This window comes from Lepisma saccharinum, chromosome 2 (assembly GCF_977018435.1).
Source record: "Lepisma saccharinum chromosome 2, izLepSacc3.1, whole genome shotgun sequence".
NCBI lineage: Eukaryota > Metazoa > Arthropoda > Insecta > Zygentoma > Lepismatidae > Lepisma > Lepisma saccharinum.
The window spans coordinates 128,173,711-128,193,910 of NC_139230.1; positions in this window are offsets into that span (position 1 = coordinate 128,173,711).

The window sequence follows — 20,200 nt, forward strand, 5'->3', positions numbered from 1 at the left end:
CAGGAACATTTTGGCAAATACCGATACTTTTACAACTTAAATCCTCAGCTGAAAAACTGTCTTGCATTGTGTATTGCCTCTTTATTTTTACCATTATGAATTATTGGGTGCCTCAAGAATTACATACGAATTATAGAACGTACTTTTATGATTCCGTAAGAAAGGCAATTTTCTCCTAAGTGTACTTGAAATACAAAATTAGTACTTCCAGAGATATTGTGTCTGAGTTTCAGATTTAATTATTCATTAACTAAATAAATGTTTATGTAGGTGAGTATGAGTACGTACCAAGTAAGTTTAGTTTCAAAGATCAAACTAAGAAATCAGAAAATAAATTGTCAAATGGTATTTCCAAATTGATTATGTTTATATGTAACTCTATGCACAAGTAAACGTCCTCGCGAATCTCATTTCCTACAAACAATGACATGAAGCATGAAAGATATGCGGAAGTCTTCATTACATTGTAGCTTAAGTTCCGATTAGCCTCTGTATATTAAGTGGCCTCTAGAAATTCAGAAGCAATCATTGATTTCTAGAAACTGTTAGTATCAAATATGTGTTACCAGTCTCCATTATTTAATTAATTTTAGTATTTTGAACGAACAATTTTAACCATTGCATTATTCAAAAATACAATATTAATTTTAGGTCAAATAACTTCAGTATAAGCTATTTTCTATTTTATTATTGTACTTTTTTGCATACATCAAGAACATTGACAGAACTATAGAATGAACTAATGCAGATACAGAAGAAAACATTGAATATTTGATTTTTCACACTGGTAACAAACAATTACTTCTGAACTTTAATAACATTGACAAGTATACAGTACAAACCTAAGTAGATATAGACAAAATATTCAGTAGTTCATTTTTTACACTGCTGTCAAATAGTTAGCTACTCCTGAACGTTAAGAACATGGACAAAATTAAAGAATAAACTGAAGTAGCTGATCAGTGGTGATTGATTCATGTTGAATTGTTGTTTCTTACTTTCTACTCGTACGTACGTTTCGGAGACTGATTTAGTCTCCGTCCTCAGGGTTGTGTATTTGCATCTAACAGTTCATCTCTCCGTATCCCCGAACAGAGGGTGTGTTTGGGGAAGGCGTCAATTTGCGTGAAATAAACAGAGTGCCTAGGAGGGTTATTATCGGTGGCCGATGTTCCACCTCGTCTGATGGTCTGGGTAAAACCTGTTTGTGTATGTATTGTTCCAGGGAGGATTATATTTATGTGATCCAGGTTCGCCTTGTGAGACAAGTTTGGGGTTGACACTTGAAGTGATCAGTGATCAAACGTAAAATTCCAAGTTGTTCACTTCAAGTGTCAACCCCAAACTTATCTGAGATGGCGGACTTGAGCCACCGTCTGCCTGAGAGACGTTTTCTTCTTGCCTAAACATATTGTTAGGGCGCTTGCACTCTCGTCCTCTGCTTCAGAGCACTGCTGTTTTTGACTGAATAACATACAATCTCCCACTCACCATACTTTCTCGTCTGACATTCCCTTATCAGCCACGAAACGCTTGTGGCGCTGTGACTCACCCCTTTCACGGGACAGCAGTGTTGCCATTACTTTTTATCCAACCCTTGTAGTCAACCACCTGTTGATACGGATGGAACCACCTTGCTGCCCAACATATAAAAAATGCACTTGAATCTATGAAGTTTCAAAAAAGTTACCGCAGAGAAACACGATGTTGATAACCTTTTGCACTGCACTGTAATTAGTACTGAACATTAAGCACACTGACCGAACGAAAGAACAAACTAAAGCAGATACAGACAAAATATTGAATATTTGATATTTCACACTGCTGCTAAATAGTTACTAGTGTAATGAATCTAAGTACAATTATCAAAGTACCACAATAAAAATTTCTGCGTAATAGTAGGCATATAAAAGCAAATAGTTTTTTACAATACATACAAATTATATTTATGTAGTGTAAAGAAACAAACCTTCAATTTTTTTAACGTTTACCAGCTGATATCACAGTTCTTTCGTAAAACATGTTATAATTACAGGACGTCGTTTTAAAACTGGTAATTTCAAAATTCAAGAACAAAACGACAGAAATATCGCTGACATCATCCCTCAATGAAGAGCTCTCATGTTACGAAAATACCAATTCATGCATTATTATATGGCATGACAAAACATGAAAGTCTCCTTGTGTGTGTGCATTCGCGAGGGGCTATCTCTAATCTCCATAATTTTGATTATGAAGAAATGATAATGAAGAAAACGAATACTTTTTAATACACATTACAAATGCTCACGGATTTCATTTGTCTTTATAACGGTGCGGTTACTATATATGATCAATGTTACTCCAGTTGCCAGTAATAATATATCAGTTTAGAGAATGATGATGATACATGAACAGGAATGAAGAAAACTGAAGACTGGAGGAAGAGAGGAAGGAATGTGTATAGAACTCACCATAACTTTAGCTTATTTAGACCTTCACAACTGTTTTCTCTGGATCAATTTAATTGCAATGGACACCAACAGTGATTTCACGACCATCCAAGGCATTAGCAAGTGCTTTGGCAAATGGTTCTTTAAGATCGGAATGCATATTCTGGAATACAAATCCGACATAGATATACTCATCGTAATTCAAGAAATGTGCCAGATTTCGTGCATCTGTCTCGCTTAAATCAGGAAATTTACAGCAGAGGTTTAGCTCACGCATATATAGTGACATGCGCAGTGTCAGATCAAATGCCAAGAGAGTAAAATTAATTAGAATGAGACAATAAAACCAAAGGAAAATGATCAAGAAGAAGTCGGCCCACAACACATTCATCACACTATGGCACAATGCTCTCATTCTCTGACCGTCAACATGAACAACGCAAGTAACATAGCTTGGAAAGAAAAGGAAAACTGCATTTGCATAGTCATTGTTGGTCATATCGAAGAACTGAGGTTGGTCAATACCGAGGACTAGTATAGCGGCTGCTCTGAATAACAGCTTCATGAAAAGTATTGGCACTTATAGACACTAGCAGGTTTAGAGAGTGGAGACACAAGTATATCTTCCCAACGTGCTGACATTCACGCTTATTTAAGACAAAATGCTCCACAATTTTTGACATGTTGAATGAATCACCCGAAGAACTTTTCAGTTTTTGAATCATACCTGAAATTTTCTTATTATGAAAGAAGCACATCATTGCAATAGGTAAGTATAACAACATTATCTCAAGTAGGAAGACAATTATAACAGATGCGTAGAAATTACCCAAAGGCTTGATGTTACCATCGCTGGAGTCTGTGTCGTTATTTCCAACTTGCCAGCAAATAATGTTCGCTTCATCTACAAAGTCTTCATCTGGGTTGCGTGGAAAGCCATCTCTTGTCATCGCGTACGTCGAGAACAGAAAAAATTCCAGGAAGAGTATTTTGGTTGTTGTCTTCAGCTGTCTGAGGCACATATTTATGTTAGGGTTCTCGCTGAAGAGCATCTTAGTTGGGTACTTCTGCATGTTTTGCTTTACTTCTTGTTCCTGAAACAAAAAGGTGAAACAATATAAACAAATCCTTCTTACATTTATATTTGCTTCATTTGAAACACACTGAACGTATAAAAACATCAAAATATGCTTAGTGTAGTTATCTTGGAATTTTCGAACTCTGTGTTAATGAGTATTGTTTGCTGCCCCCTTCCCTTCCAATCACCGACATATGTGCGTTGTTCGATATTTTCTCCTTATGCCATGGTTTGCGATATTTATATCCTACAAATTTTGAAATGAAGAAAGAAAGAAAAATTCAAAATAATAGGCTCAATTTAAAGATTCGCCTTTTGCATTTCTGATTTTAAACAGTTTAATCATATGTAAGAATATTTCAGTTATACAGTGGGCCCTTTCAAATTCGAACTTTGATTGCCTCTTGAATAGTTGGTCAACCGTAGAGTCGCTTCAGAGAGATAGGAAGGTCAGTACACGAAACAAGGCAGTTAGATGCATTAGAACCCTGCATCAAACCTATATTTGATCGTCTCCACATTTCGTCGGTGTAAGACAAGAGATCTCGAACACGGTAGCTGGAGTGGTGGCATTATGATCTAACAGGTAGAAACAAGTTGAAAGGATGGAACTTGAGAGCGAGCTCGCATTATCGAGCGCAGGTTTCGAGCAGACATGAGTGTTTCGAGCCATCACGAGTTGGCAACTATGGCATGGGGAAGTTGAGTTGAGATCGATGGACTCGATGTGGTGTGCGTGTACCTGCGTGGAGACGCCCTGATGAATTCTTCTTGCCACGTGCTGGGCAGCAAATGGACAAAATGGGAGGCGCTTCTAAGAAGGAATGGGGTGGAATTAGTGAGACGGGCAGAACGGACCTCATGTACTAAAAAACATTGATATTATAGCGAGGCAGACAATGGTCCAAAGAGGTCCACGCCACATTTTGGTCAACATTTAACCTCGGTGGATTTTTAACTGTCATGATAAGATTATTATTTTGGGAGATTTTTAACGTTGGTGAAATTGATTGGTCATTTTAGAAACAGGGAATTTGTCAAACAAGATATAGTTCTAAAAGTTATTCAGTGATTTAAATGTGCGATCTTCTCAATCTTAAATACAATATTCCTTACAATGCATCCAACCAACTTTCTACCTCTTGATTTAGCTCTAAGCCATTTGGATGAAATTCTTTTTAAACACTGGTGTTTTACCTATAAGTAAAGTTGATGTGTTCCATCCACATTTTGTTTCAGATGCCAGCATTACTCATGTAACATGTGAGGCTAATGCTGATCTTGCCTTAACTGAGTCATATGATTTTAAAAGATGTAACTTTCTTCAAATTTATCTAATATATAAAAATGTATGTATGTATGTATGTATGTATGTTCAGGCATAACTCTCGAACGCCTGGAGCGATTTCAACCAAACTTGGAACACGTATCACTTGCAATTTGGAAAGAAATACTGTGGTGATAAGACAGCCCTGGTACCCCTGGGGGTGGGGGGAAGGGGTGACATGTAAAAATAATCGAAAACGACCCATATTAGTGTGGAATCCATAGTTTCGGGGTCACTAAGATGAATGAGTCGCTAAGATGAATAGTGACACTACGAATGCCGTTCAACTCCAAGTTCATCACCTATCGGCATGCGGGGTGAGAGGGATGAAAAATAAAATGTCAAAAATGACCTACATTAGTGTCGAATCCATAATTTTCGGAGTCGCTAAGTTAATTGGTGACATTCACTATAACATTTAAGAGAGAAAGAGAAAGAGAGAGAGAGAGAGAGAGAGAGAGAGATAAAGAGATAAAGAGCGAGAGAGAGAGAGAGAGACTTGCTTTCTGGATCACGATCAACAAGTCACAGGGGCAGTCTATTAAGTACTGCGGAGTGGATTTAAGATAGCCATGTTTCTGCCACGGACAACTTTAATAGAAGATTGGGATTAAAAAAAATACCCGGGCAACACCGGGCAATCAGCTGGTAATGATATAAAGAGTGGTATTCACTCCATTAATCTGTCATCTGGATTATACGAAATTGTAGAGTCTCTTCATGGTGTTGTACTACAATCTATGGGGAATAATACACATAAGAATAACAGTTTTTCTCAGTATTCATCAGGGATAACTCGTAAAATTAAACGTTTTGATTGATTAATTTGGGGTTTTAAGTCCACTTTATGCACAGTAAGGCTAATCGGGACTGGACCTACAGTTTAAAGTGGGATCCGAATCACTATGTGCCTTAATCGGATATCGAACCCGAGACCCCTTGATTTCAACGTAACGAGCTACCACTGCGCTATCGGGGAGGCAAAAAATTAAACGTTTGCACAACAAGAAGAGAACATGCTGTAATAAGTGTAAGTCTACCAATAAGTTATCCTGGTATCTGATAAATGTGTCCCTAAGAAAGGAGGTTAAATCCGAAATCAGGCAAGCTAAGCAAAAATACTTTTATTTATCTAAATTGTTGTTATCACTCTGACAGGAATATGTTTTGAAAAAATATTAATTCTAAAAAAAATTAGATTCCGTACGTTCCTGGCCTCAATGGTAAAATTATTGCAGACAATGAAATCGCTGATAATTTCTGTCAATATTTTACTAATAATTTGCGAAAGGTTGCCAATGCTTGGATAATAAACCTTTTCTCGAGCAAGACCTCTTCTCCAGGAAAATTTCAACTCGGGGCAAGCCCCGTTACCTACTAACCTGTTGGGTGAGATGAGTCAAGGCAAATGGATAATAAACCTTTTCCTGCTCCCTCAAAAATAGGCAATAGTTAGGCTGGAGAGTTCAATTAACAGACCGATCTCTAAACTACGCACTGGTGGTTGCCAATGCTTCCATTGAACCATCTGAATGGCATCATTTACCAATTCTGCCTCCTAAAGTTAGTGTGAATGATATTATGAAAGTTTATAAGTAACTTAAACCTAATGGTAACTCTGGTGTGCACCAAATCCAAAAATATGTTTTTAAAGGTTGTAGCTATATCTTTGCACCACTATTAAGTCATATATACAAAAAGTCGCTATAGAGAGGGTTTTCCCCCCAACTGTGGAAAGAGAGTGCTATTGTACCTATTCCAAGGAGCAAGGGTGATTACAGTATTTGTAATTTTAGACCAATCTCGATCTGTAATGTTCTAGCAGGATATTTGGACAGCTAATTTTTAATTCTTTGTATTTTAACATGACATGTATTTTAAGTTCATCTCAGCATGGTTTTATTTCTGGAAGATGAACTAATACAAAATTATCAATACTACTCTACTCTCAGACCTTAGGTGGTCTTTCGCCAATAGTAAACAAACCGATGTAATCTACTTGGACCTCTCCAAAGCTCTCGACAGTATTAACCATTCAATTATGTTAACCAAATCGGGAAACCATGGGTATGATCCTTTATACTTTTCCTGGTTTAAAAGTTTCTTGTCACACCGAACTTTCAGAATAAAATTAAAATCTAGTTTTTCCACCCCTGGTAAGTGTCGAGAGATGTTTTCCAAGGGTCGCCCTTAGGGCCTTTACAATTCAATATATTTCTCAACGATATTGAATATGTCATAAACCATGACAAATATCTTGCTTACGTCGGCGACGTCGTATATTTACAAATTGATAGTAATACATCTCATGAGACGCTAGAGCAGCAGGATCTTAACTCAGTTCATGATTGGGTAAGTGCTAACTTATTGTCTATCAATTCATTAAAATAATCTGTGCTGACGTTCTCTAGGAACGAAAACTTCATACATTTCAATTATTTTATCAGTAATTATGTCATCAAACATGTGCAATCCATGAAGGATCTTGGTATTATTTTGGACAGACGTTTGAAATTTGAAGATTATATGAACCACGTTACATGTAAAGCAAGAATGCACTCTACCTTTATTTTTTTTAAAAAATGGAGTAGATCGAACAATTTTAATGTTTACAACATTTGTCAGACCTATAGTGGAATATAATATTCCAGTTTGGTATTTCATTTGTATCTCAAAGATGAAACAATTAATGGGAAAGATACAGAACAGGTTTATCACATTTCTACATTATAAATTCAAACTTTTTAAATAATATTACGGGTATGATAACTTACTGAAACACTTGGACTCCTTTAGGGTGAATTTCGTAAATCTTAGAGGAAATACTTCATTATTATTACTGGACATGAAGCACAAAGAAACAACTATCTTATTTTCCGTATCAACACTTCTAATTCAAGTATAGCAAGTTAAATTTTCAAAATGTGTTTTATTTCCATTTGACATCACACGTAAAGGTAATCAACAAAAAACTCTTCTCTATCTATTTTGAAATGTATCAATGTTTATATTGAATTGTATTTTGTAAATTCATGTAGTTTTTGGGTATGTTTATAAAATATTTTACTTACATGTTACCATGTGTCTGTACAAATATCTTGTGCTTTATATATCCATTTGTATGTAATGTATTCATGAAAAATACTGTATTAAGGTATCCATGCTGTTTACAGCAATATAAACAATTGAACAATTAACCAATTAAAATGGGTCTGATCATAACCTTTTATCTTTGTTTTAACACCACTGAGGTTAAATGCTGATCAGTATATGGTGTGGACATCTTGAGACCACTGTCTGCTTTGCATTACCACCATTTTTACAGTATGGCTGCCTGACGTCGAACGATTATCTCGACGATGTGCTGGATAAAAGTTGTTTGGTACCCTAAGTTTCTCATGCACGACGATGGCCGGCCACACTTCGCAGTCCCTACCAGGAGCTTCCCGTGTCTTGGCCCGGAATGTCACACGATGAGACCCAAGTTAAATATTAAGGAGAACATCATGTGAGGAAAACACCATGCAAACCTTGACGACAGGACTAGATCTGTGGGATGAACATTTTCAACTTTTCTGTGATTTTGTAACGTTTCACGTTTGGTAGGGGAAGAAGGAGAAAGATAAATTAACAAAATTATATTTGTATTCTATGGGATAAACAATTACAGTTAGCTTTGACTGTAGCTTTGTAGCTACAAATATATTGTTTAAGCATGACGCGATAGTCGTAAGTAGCAGCGAGTTTTGTCAGGCTGCACAAACAAAACTTGCCACGAAATATTGATGACCGAGCATAGCTGGAAATTGTGATAAAAACTAGCGCATTGAGGTCTTCAAAGCGAATGAAAACGGAGATGCGCTGAGTAGAAATTTACCTGCCGAGTATTGACTATCAGTGAGATACGACAAAACGGACGGTACTTTCATCTTGCTGCAGGAATTGATAAATTACAAGGTGGCGCAGGGAAACGGGATATTTTGAATCTATGATTAATGTCGGTATTTGTTCGGGACCGATGCGACATCATTGAGAAGGCTCTGTATTTAAAAATGATGGTGCATTAGTGTGTGTGGTGCGGAATGTGCGGTCGCTTATTCTCTCTCTACCACAATACTTCCGATAGCATATCGGCGCTTCTGTATGCTTCCGAAGTAAAATCAAGCAAATCAATCAACCGAAATATACCATTCCACAGTTCTTCTTCTTTCACTGGGCTTCCCCGATGGCGCAGTGGTAGCGTCGCCGCCTTGTAACCAAGGGGTCCTGTGCTCGATTCCCGGTGAAGGCACATAGTGGTTCGGATCTTACTTTAAACTGTTAGTTCAGTCCCGATTAGCCATACTGTGCATACAGTGGACTTAAAACACCAACTCAAACAATCATTGTTTTTGGTGAAAATGTCCAACAATCATCCCCAACTTGAGAAGAGATTGTCGTCAGAGACGAGCAACTATGAACGCCTTACTTTCATGAAACCCAAACAACATGGTTGTAAAGATGGTTGCATATGTTGCAGGATGTATTAAACTAGGAAACTACCTTTCCCACTTTACCATTTGTGTGTCAAATATTTACCGGACCCGCTCGCTCCCTCGTCCTTCGCATTTTAGTATCGTTGTCGCCGTGTAATCAAGAAGTCCCGGGTTCGATACCCGATGGAGGCACATAGTGGTTGTAAGCCCACTTGAAACTCTAGGTACAGTTTATATGTGCCTGAGAAGGAACAAAAAAAACTCAATACGTATTTACAAACAAGTTTGAGTTTTAGATCCACTTTGTGCACATATAGGCTAATCAGTTTAAAATGGGCCCAAACCGCTATGTAAATAGAACTTGATGTGTAATGGTCCCTCAATTTAATTTAACAGTGCTTCTTTGCGCAATAGATTAACCTTGAACTGAAGAGAAAAAAACTAGGCGAACTGATGAGGAAGTGGGAGGCAAGATTCATCGCTTTCATTAAAGTTACCATCACAACATTCCCCCTAAATTACTAAGAAATATTAAGAAAAATTTAAGTCAAAATGGTCGGCAGAGAAATACACAATCTATGAACTCCCGAATACGAGTCCGTGACCGTATAATAGCTTATCTCGAAGAAAAAGGACGATTCTTCCCCTTGCTCAAGGTCAAGCAGATGCATTCCCCGCAAAAAATCAGAATTTCGCAATCGCCCGTTCAGATACTGGACAGTGGGCCTCCCCGATGGCGCAGTGGTAGCGTCGTCGTCTTGTAATCAAGGGGTCTCGGGTTCGATACCCGGTGGAGGCACATAGTGGTTCGGATCCCACTATTAACTGTATGTCCAGTCCAGATTAGCGTTACTGTGCATAATGTTGACTTAAAACACCAAATCAATCAATCATCCAATCAAAGCTACTGCACAGTAGGAACAGCGAGAACCATCACATGTAGCGGAGCGCAAAAACACGTCCAGGTCCAGGGAATGAGCTAGTTATATTGTGTAATTACGGACAATGGTGTAACGTGCAAGTTTCTGTACGTTCGTGACTTTCTGTAAACTTGAATTTGGGTGCGGTTTTCAACAGGAAGCACTCAGGGCGCTGTGGATCGATCTTATCTTGCCTGTCTTCAGTCCACATGTACTTGCTACCCTTCAGTGAAGTAAGGTCAGCTACAACAGGAAAGCTGCGGTTACTGAGAAGGTTTCTAGGAACCAGATACGATCAGTTACTCCACGTGCGGAGAGCCCCACATGTGAGGACACCACATGCGAACGACCGATGACGCGAGGCAATTACAGTCAGACCTCTGCCCATGCCTCCCTGACCTTCTACACTTCCTCACAACGACACGAGGCAACAGAAATAACCCTGACTAAGGTTGTTTCGGCCACACCCGAAGTATACAAGCTCTAGTCAGAATACTAGAGGTGTGGTAGTCGACCAACAGATCAGAGGAACGGCCGGAGGCGCTGTCCAGTCTCCGACCCAAGATGGTTATCCACCCAGCCAAGTCCAGGCTGTCTTCAGGCACTTAGAAGATGGACAAGGAACTTCACTTCAAGATTACTAAGTATCGCTAATCTACCCTTCTTTCATTTCAGCTCCCTTCCCTTAACACGTAGGTTGGGATATTCTGCATATATCAGCCGCATCTGTTATCTATAATAAACCTTGTTATTGTTAATCATTACTTATGCCCTAATTATGTCTACACCTTACAGGTTCTCCTATTTAGTATTAAGACTCTACCATAATATTAATGTATTCCTTTACAGCTCGAGCCCAGACGTCTGATCTGCATACCCCTAACGGTAGTGCTTGGGCACAGGCCCGGCAACCGTTACAATGGCTGCAAGTAAAGGGGTTACTTCACTCAACGGAAATTTGTAGACTAACATGTTGCAGGTGTGCACCAAAGCCGAGGGTGCATGCGCGGCCTCTTGAAGTCAGGAAATCCCTTGATCATCTACACGAGCGGTGGGGCAGACAGTGAGACTGCACGGAAAGAAATCTCCATCTAGGGGAAATAGCGCCAGAAATTTGAAGCTAATTGAGGAAAGTTGTACAGTGTCTCTCAAAAGTTTTAAGACAAGGACATTTTAAATTAGGCAACCCAATTTACACAAGGCGTTGGTGGTTTGCGTGTAGAGTTAGGCTCAATTTCAGGGTTGACATATGCACAACAGATATTTATGAAATACGCGAAAGAAATAGAAACAAATATTATTGTATAAAATTATAAAAATGTCGCTATTACATGGCAAATGACAAAATTCTTTCTGAAAGAAAAAATAGGTTTTCTAGTATTGCATCGCTAATGAGTCTACAGAAAGGAAAAGAGGTGAGAGGAAATGAAAGCTGACAAAGGAGAGGAGACAGAGAAAGCAAAAGGAGAAGATGAAAATTAGAGGTGAGAAGAAAGAGAGGATAGACGAGGAGAGAAGAAGTAGTGAGAAGAAAGGAAAAAGATTCGAGGAGAGATGAGGAGAATGGAACAAAGATGCGAAGAGAGGAGGAAAACGAGAGGAGAGGAGGAGAGAAGACGAGAAGAGGGGAGTGGAGAGTAGAGTAAAAAAGAGAAAAAGAGAAGAACGAAAAGACGAATGCAGTGGAATCGAAAATCTAAGACAGGAGAGGAGATAAGAGGATTGGAGAAGAGTGGGATAGAGACAAGATGCGAGAAAAGTAGGGAAGGCGATATGAGATAAAAGCAGAGGAGAAGGAGGGGAGAGAAGAAGGAGAAGAGAACAGAAGGGACTGGAGACGAGAGGAGAGAAGAGGTAGTTGCAGAAAATATCATCTCGGCGTCAAGAATTGATGCACTGATCAAATTAGAGTTTGTGGGCGAAAACTTTCTTCTGAGGGTTTTGGGGGTTAGATAATTAATTTGTGGAGTTAGATTGAAACATAGAAAATATTGTGACATTTTACGACACACATGGTAAGGATGTAGTTAAGGAGGCATAGGCATGTGTTACAGGTGCATAAAAACTTAGATATTGGCACTTTAGACAAAGATAGTGATTATTGAGGACAGGAGAAATATAGCTCTTTTCCTAGTTTGGGAGGGACTCCGTAGAGACATATGCCGCCTCTGTGAGGAAGTTTTCATCTCTCTTTTGCTTAACATCTGAAAGTGAGGGGGGGGGGTGAGTACACCCTTTCCCCGCCATGTTACGCCTATATTGGAACGCAGTTTTTCTTATCTTCAGAGGTGCAAAAAAAGTCACTTCAAAGAGAAAAACGTGAAGATCTTGAGATATTCAGTACCGGGAAATCCTAAGCTTTTCTCATCCCGAAAATATTCGTGCCTTGTCGGGAAATGGTGAACATATCCCATCCCGAACATCGACATGTCCTTTTTTTCCCACCTCCCAACTGTAATATTTCCATACGACACACACCTCTTTCTGACCCCTGCAACGGTTTGGTTGTTGTGTATGTTAAATACAGAGGATCTATTGCAGGAATGTTCTTCAACACCTCTGTGATATTAATTCTAACTTGTTGAAAAAAAAAGAAACAAACAAACAAACACGCAGTGACTCAGTTGTCCCCAGTGATACAAGATTGTGCATGGGTTGAGAATGGTCCTATACTCAAAAATTTATTACGAGCTGTTTGCAAGAGCAAAATGAGTAGTGTAATTTATGATAATATAAACCCTAATTATGTCTACACCTTACACTGCCCCCCTCAGGCAGATTTGGCTACACTTAAACCTAGCTCAAGATGTGCATATGAGCTTATTGCTCAAGTGTGGTACTCTGTCTGACCCAAGATTTTTGTAGAAATGCCCGCGGGAATTTCCCGTGAAAGTATGAGCCCCTTCAGATTGATTTGCCTACACTTACAAAAACTACATCTGTGAGATTGTTGTCCATAAGCTTGTTAAAAATATGCCCTTCTTGATATTGTTATGGCTACACTTAAAACTAAGCCAAAAAGCCACCCACACCCACACATATTTACTTCCGGTCACTTCCGGTCACTTCCGGTCCACTTTAACGTATGTTGAAACATTTATATAGGAACAATGGGCATTGATTGCCACTTTTCAAATCACAATGACCTATGGGTTGCAAACATGCTTTTAGATTGCTGTATAATTGTAAATATTGTTTATTTTACAGCCTATTCTGTTAAGGCAGTCAAACCCTGTCAGAACAAACAGCAATCAAACCTGTAACATTACAGAGTGAGCATGTAGAGTGGCACAGAGTGCATTCAAACCTGTAGAATAAACAATACAGAATAAACAGCAGTCAAATATGTAGAGTGAATAGCAGTTAAACCCATGTCAGGATTAACAGCATTCAAACACTGTCAGGATAAATATCTAAATATGTATGTATTTATAAATTAACACAAGTATTAATATGTATTTCCTGTTCAACAGGTACAGCAAGCAGCCCTGAGTATCTCAGCAGGTTCATAGAAGGCATAGACAGCAGACAAGGTAATATGAGATAATTGTTGAAACAACAGAACTTTGTACCTGTCAAATATTTTATATGCTAGGAACAATATTAGCTTATAGAAGGAGTGGCATATGTGTGTTTTATCTTTGCATGGATAATTCTGCTACAGGATTTTTTGAAAGAAGATGCATTTCAAAATACATAAAATCCAAGTCACTTGTTGATGATTTCAAGCTTAGATTCTCTGGCCTATCTGAGTATGACCTGTTTGCTGTACAGAATGAAACTGAAATGCAGTGGGTGCTTATGAGTGACAAGATTTTCCAGTACCTGTGCCTGAAACTGCTTAGCAGGTTTGAAAAATTTGTATACAACAGGTGCAGGAGAATTGTTGGATTTTTTATCAATTTTTACACAGATGAATATTATTATTACTGCATGTTGAAATTGTTTGATAATTACTGGTTCAACAATTGCTATGAATTGTTTGCAGAGTATAGGATGTATACAATTTCAGATCAGAGTTCAAATTGGAGGCATTACAAATTTTCAAATAAAATTATTGACAAGAAATTAATAGATGAGAATATTGAATTTGTTACAACAGATAATGGACACTTGTACAGCAGGGAAGATTTTAAGCAAAACCTTGTCTGGTACTCCCAGTATACACACCTGAATGAGCTTATTATGTATTTCCTAAGGCAAAGATTTAGGGATTGCACCTATGATTGTATTGTTGAATCTCTAGATGAGAACAACCTGAATGATACATGCAGCTGTGGTAAACAATTATCCAGTCTGTCAGTGTAATTTTTTACATGTATTTCAGCAGTGGTCAAGTGAGCATCAATCTAGTGCTGCAACAGCCCTGAGCATCTAAGCAGGCAAACAGGACAGAGACAACAAGCAAGGTAATTGAGATTATTTTTATTGAAACAGAGCTCTGTGCTAGAAACAATCTCAACCTAGGGCAGGCAAGCAGGGGTGTTTATGTAAATTGCACATGTATCTTGTTTTCTATTAGAATTATATGGAATTACCTGATACAGGATTTTTTGAAAGAAGATGCATTTCAAAATACATAAAATCCAAGTCACTTGTTGATGATTTCAAGCTTAGATTCTCTGGCCTATCTGAGTATGACCTGTTTGCTGTACAGAATGAAACTGAAATGCAGTGGGTGCTTATCAGTGAAAGGATTTTCCAGTACTTGTGTCTTAAGATGCCAATCTGCAACAGCCCCGAGTGACAGAAAACATCAAGCAAGGTAATTGAGATTATTTTTGTTGAAATAGAGCTCTGTAACTGTTAAATATTTGCTGCAAACAATCTCAAAGGATAGACAGGGGTGTTTAAATTATATGGAATTACCTGATACAGGATTTTTTGAGAGAAGATGTATTTCAAAATACATAAAATCCAAGTCACTTGTTGATGATTTCAAGCTTAGGTTCTCTAGCCTGTCTGAATATAACCTGTTTAAATAAATACGGAGAAACTAGTACTCACTTTTATCCGCGAAGCTGTTTTTTCTTCTTTTTCGATTACTTTCAGTGGCCACTGCCACCATCCTCGTTGGAACTTGCTGCGCTGTTGCTTGGCGTGCGTCTTTTATTCGTAGTTCTCTGGCTGCCGTTAGGTGCGCTGCTAGGTGCGCTGTGCATCTTGGTGCGTCGTCTGCTATTTCCGGGCGATAACTGCTGCAGTTATCAACCCAGCCACAAGCAACCCAGCCACAACCAACCCCCAGCGACCAATATAAATGGTTTGCCTTCGCCTACCATCCCACCACTTCCAACCGCATAGCCAAAGAAGCCCTTCTCCCATTTGGCATCAAAGTAGCGCACAAACCCAACTCCAAAATAACTGATAAACTGAACAAGCACAAATGGTACTTCCTCTCCCCCCTTGACAACCCAGGTGTATATGATGCAGAGTGTGAATGCAAGGCTCATTACATCGGCAGGTCCATCAGATCTGTCAATGAAAGAATCCAACAGCACCTAGCAGATGCGAAAAAAGCCCAACCCACTACTGGTCTTGCTAGACATATCAAATACAATAGCCATAAAATTCAAAAGGTTCGAGTCAAACACACTGCCCACATGCTCATAGACACCAAAATCAAGGAAATGCACGCCATAATGCACTTCCCGCACGAACTAAACATCGATAGCGGGCAAGCGCACCATGCTTGGATTCCACTACTGCAGCAGTTATCACCCGGAAATAGCAGACGACGCACCAAGATGCACAGCGCACCTAGCAGCGCACCTAACGGCAGCCAGAGAACTACGAACAAAAGACGCACGCCAAGCAACAGCGCAGCAAGTTCCAACGAGGATGGTGGCAGTGGCCACTGAAATTAATCGAAAAAGAAGGAAAAACAGCTTCGCGGATAAAAGTGAATACTAGTTTCTCCGTATTTATATACTACCGTGTATCTCTTTTCCCAATCATGAATAACCTGTTTGCTGTGCAGAATGAAACTGAAATGCACTGGGTGCTTATAAGTGACAGGATTTTTCAATACCTGTGCCTCAAGCTCCTTAGCAGGTTTGAGAGGTTTGTATACAATAGATGTAGGAGGATTGTTGGATTTTTTGTTAATTTTTATACAGACCAGTATCATTACTATTGCATGTTGAGATTGTATAACAGTCACTGGTTCAACAATTGCTATGAATTCTGTTTTGAGTACAGGCTGCACATAATTGCATCTCAGAGTTTAAATTGGAGGCATTTTAAATTTTTAAATAAAATGATTAATATGCAATTGGAGCATAGCAGTATTGAATTTATCACCACAGATGAGGGAAATTTGTTTAGCGGGGTGGATTTTGATCCTGACAGGGTTGAGTACTCAAAGCACACATACCTCAATGAGCTTGTGTTGTATTTCCTGATGCAGAAATTTAGGAATTGTAACCATGAGTGTCTTGCCCTGTCACTAGAGGAAAATAATTGGAGTGATGTATGTAACTGTGGAAAACAATTATCTAACCTTCCAATAATACATACATAGGGTTGGAACAAAGATTTTTGAAGCCAAACAGACATCATGTATTTAGGGCACAAGGGTTTGGAAATAAACAGGGAGTATCAGCAGCAGAGGAATGATGTGCTTAAGAAGAGTACCATCATGCCCTCAAAAAATTACAGCATTGTATCTTTGAGTGTGTTGTTGTCCTGGAGGGATAGTTATATGTGCCTAAAACACAGAACAATTCTAGTCATGCACCTGTTCCTATAGATTTGTTGCTTAGTACACACCATATAATAATGTTTTTTAACAGGAGGAATCTTTCAAGATACATAAAATCACAGTCACTATTGAGGGATTTCAGGCTTGTGTTCTCTGACTTGTCGGAATATGATCTGTTTGCTGTAAGAAATGAAACTGAGTTCAGGTGGATGCTTGACAGTGAGCATGAGTTTAGATACATGAACCTGGGGTGCCTTGGTGATTATGAAAAAAATGCATATCTCATACACAGGAAAATTGTTGCATTTTTTGTCAGTTTCTATAATTTCTTTAGGAACAATTACTGGTTCACAACCACAAATTTCACAGCACTGTACAATTTTTATATGCTTTTTGACCAGACTTCAAACTGGAAACATTTCAATTGTGATATTGTTATGAGTTGTTTTGATACATTTGAGTTTGTAACAACAAATACAGGAATGGTGTATTCTGGGTTGGATTTTGTTGCCAGGCAAAATTTCTACAACAGGAGAATTGTTAATATGAATGAGGTTTTGTTGTATCTGCTTAGTCAAAAAATTAAAACTTGTGATCCTGTTATAAGACCTCTTGTGTGTAATTTTCTAGACAGAAGCAATATTCACTTATTCTTAGGGCACCATGTGTAAAAATGTCAAGAGGTATTGCAAAATATTGAGGATTTCAAAATTAGATTCTCAACCCTGTCAGAGTATGATGTGTTTGCCAGAGTTTCACTGGGCACTTAACAGCAAACACAGTTTCAGTCTTGTATTTTCTGCATCACAGTGGCAACAGTGTACTCTGGATTAACCTCCATACCTACATCTGTTAGATTGTTAATGTCTGTATGTCTGTCAGAATTATGTTGTGATGCTATTATTAGGTATAGGCTTCAAAAAATTGATTGCAAGATTTTATATGCCCATGCAGGTGTCTTGCCTGTTTCTGCATACAGACCAAAGCCTGGCAAGGGCATTGCAGGGCAGAGATATACAGCTGTTTTATTTTTTATTGTTGATATCTTACATGCCTAAGAGATCAGAGGTCTATGTCTATGACATCTACAATCTAACAACGGGATTGTTTTTAAGACCCTACATGAGAACCCTTGATGTATTAAGTGAGGCTGGGTTCAAGAACACAATTAAAGGCCGAGTAGTGCACCTGACTGATGATTTTTGGGCAGGGATAGAGTCAGAGAAGTCACTTTTATTCCCACACATAAATCAAATAGAGGGATTTGTGTTCTATCACAACTCGTCTCACCCTGTTGTTGAGGGTCACATGTTCAATCAGAACATATTCAAATACAAAACCCAGGGCTGTGTGATAGCACTAATTTTGATTCTGGGCTGTTTATATTTCTGGGGGTGACTCGGCATGGCCCACTGAACAACATACTCAAATTTTGAAAAAAATCAATAATTTTGTTTCTCTGGTCTGTTCTATAAATAGAATTTAATGAAAAGTGCAGTATTAACAGTATTTTGAGAACTATGCATTCTGTGCCACTCCAGCAGGAAGATATCAACTTGTGGTACCCTACTGAACAACATACTCAAAATTTGAAAAAATCGGTAATTTTTTGAATTTGATTATCTCAGAAACTATAAGTGGTGGACACCTGGAATCTTTTCAGATATTATACATATACAATTCTCTATGTTTTGTGTCTCTATAATTTTTTTAAAAAACTTGTAATTCTACCTATATGCTTGAATAACTCAAAAATGATGCATGTGACAAGCACGGGGGTTTGAGATTTGAACTCCCCTGGCTGTTATACATGTTTTTGAAAAAATCGATAATTTTTTTGAATTTGATTATCTCAGAAACTATAAGTGATAGAAACCTGGAATCTTTTCAGATGTCATGCATGTACAATTATCTATGTTTTGTGTCTCTATAATTTTTTCAAAAAAACTTATAATTCTACCCATGTGCTTGAATAACTCAAAAATGATGCATGTGACAAGCATGGGGGTTTGAGATTTGAACTCTCCTGGCTGATATACATGTTTTTGAAAAAATCGATAATTTTTTTGAATTTGATTATCTCAAAAACTATAAGTAGTAGAAACCTGGAATCTTTTCAGATGTTATGCATGTGCAATTCTCTATGTTTTGTGTCTATAATTTTTTCAAAAAACTTGTAATTCTACCCATGTGCTTGAATAACTCAAAAATAATGCATGTAACAAGCACGGGGGGTTTGAGATTTGAACTCTCCTGGCTGTAAAACATGTTTTTGAAAAAATCGATAATTTTTTGAATTTGATTATCTCAGAAACTATAAGTGATGGAGACCTGGAATCTTTTCAGATGTTATGCATGTACAATTCTCTATGTTTTGTGTCTCTATAATTTTTTCAAAAAACTTGTAATTATACCTATATGTTACAATTGTACAGACACATGACTGCTTACAAGTGTACAAGCATATATGTATAGAATTGCTTACAAGTGTACAAAGCATAGAATTGCTTATAACAACTTTGTTAATATTGCACTTTTCCTAAAATTCTATTTATAGAACAAACATAAATTGAGACATTTGCAGCTTAAATTATTGCATCTATCAAAAAAATTATAGAGACCTAAAACATAGAGAATCATGCACAGAATCCACCTGAAAAGATTCCTGGTCTCCAGCACGTGTAGTTTTTGAGAAATCACAAAAATCAAAAAAATTATCGATTTTTTTCACAAAACTTCTAAACATCATACAGAGTTGAAATACACAACTCCCATGACTCTATCTTGAAAAAATAGGCAAGTTATTCAGGATCTAGAGAACTCGGCCTTTAATTGTGTTCTTGAACCCAGCCTCACTTAATACATCAAGGGTTCTCATGTAGGGGTCTTAAAAACAATCCTGTTGTTAGATTGTAGATGTCATAGACATAGACCTCTGATCTCTTAGGCATGTAAGATATCAACAATATAAAAATAAAAACAGCTGTATATCTCTGCCCTGGCAATGCCCTTTGCCAGGCCTTTGGTCTGTATGCAGAAACAGGCAAGACACCTGCATGGGCATATAAAATCTTGCAATCAATTTTTTTGAAGCCTATACCTAATAATAGCATCACAACATAATTCTGACAGACATACAGGACATTAACAATCTAACAGATGTAGGGTATGGAGGTTAATCCAGAGTACAACTGTTGCCACTGTGATGCAGAAAATACAAGACTGAAACTCGTGTTTGCTGTTAAGTGCCCAGTGAAACTCTGAG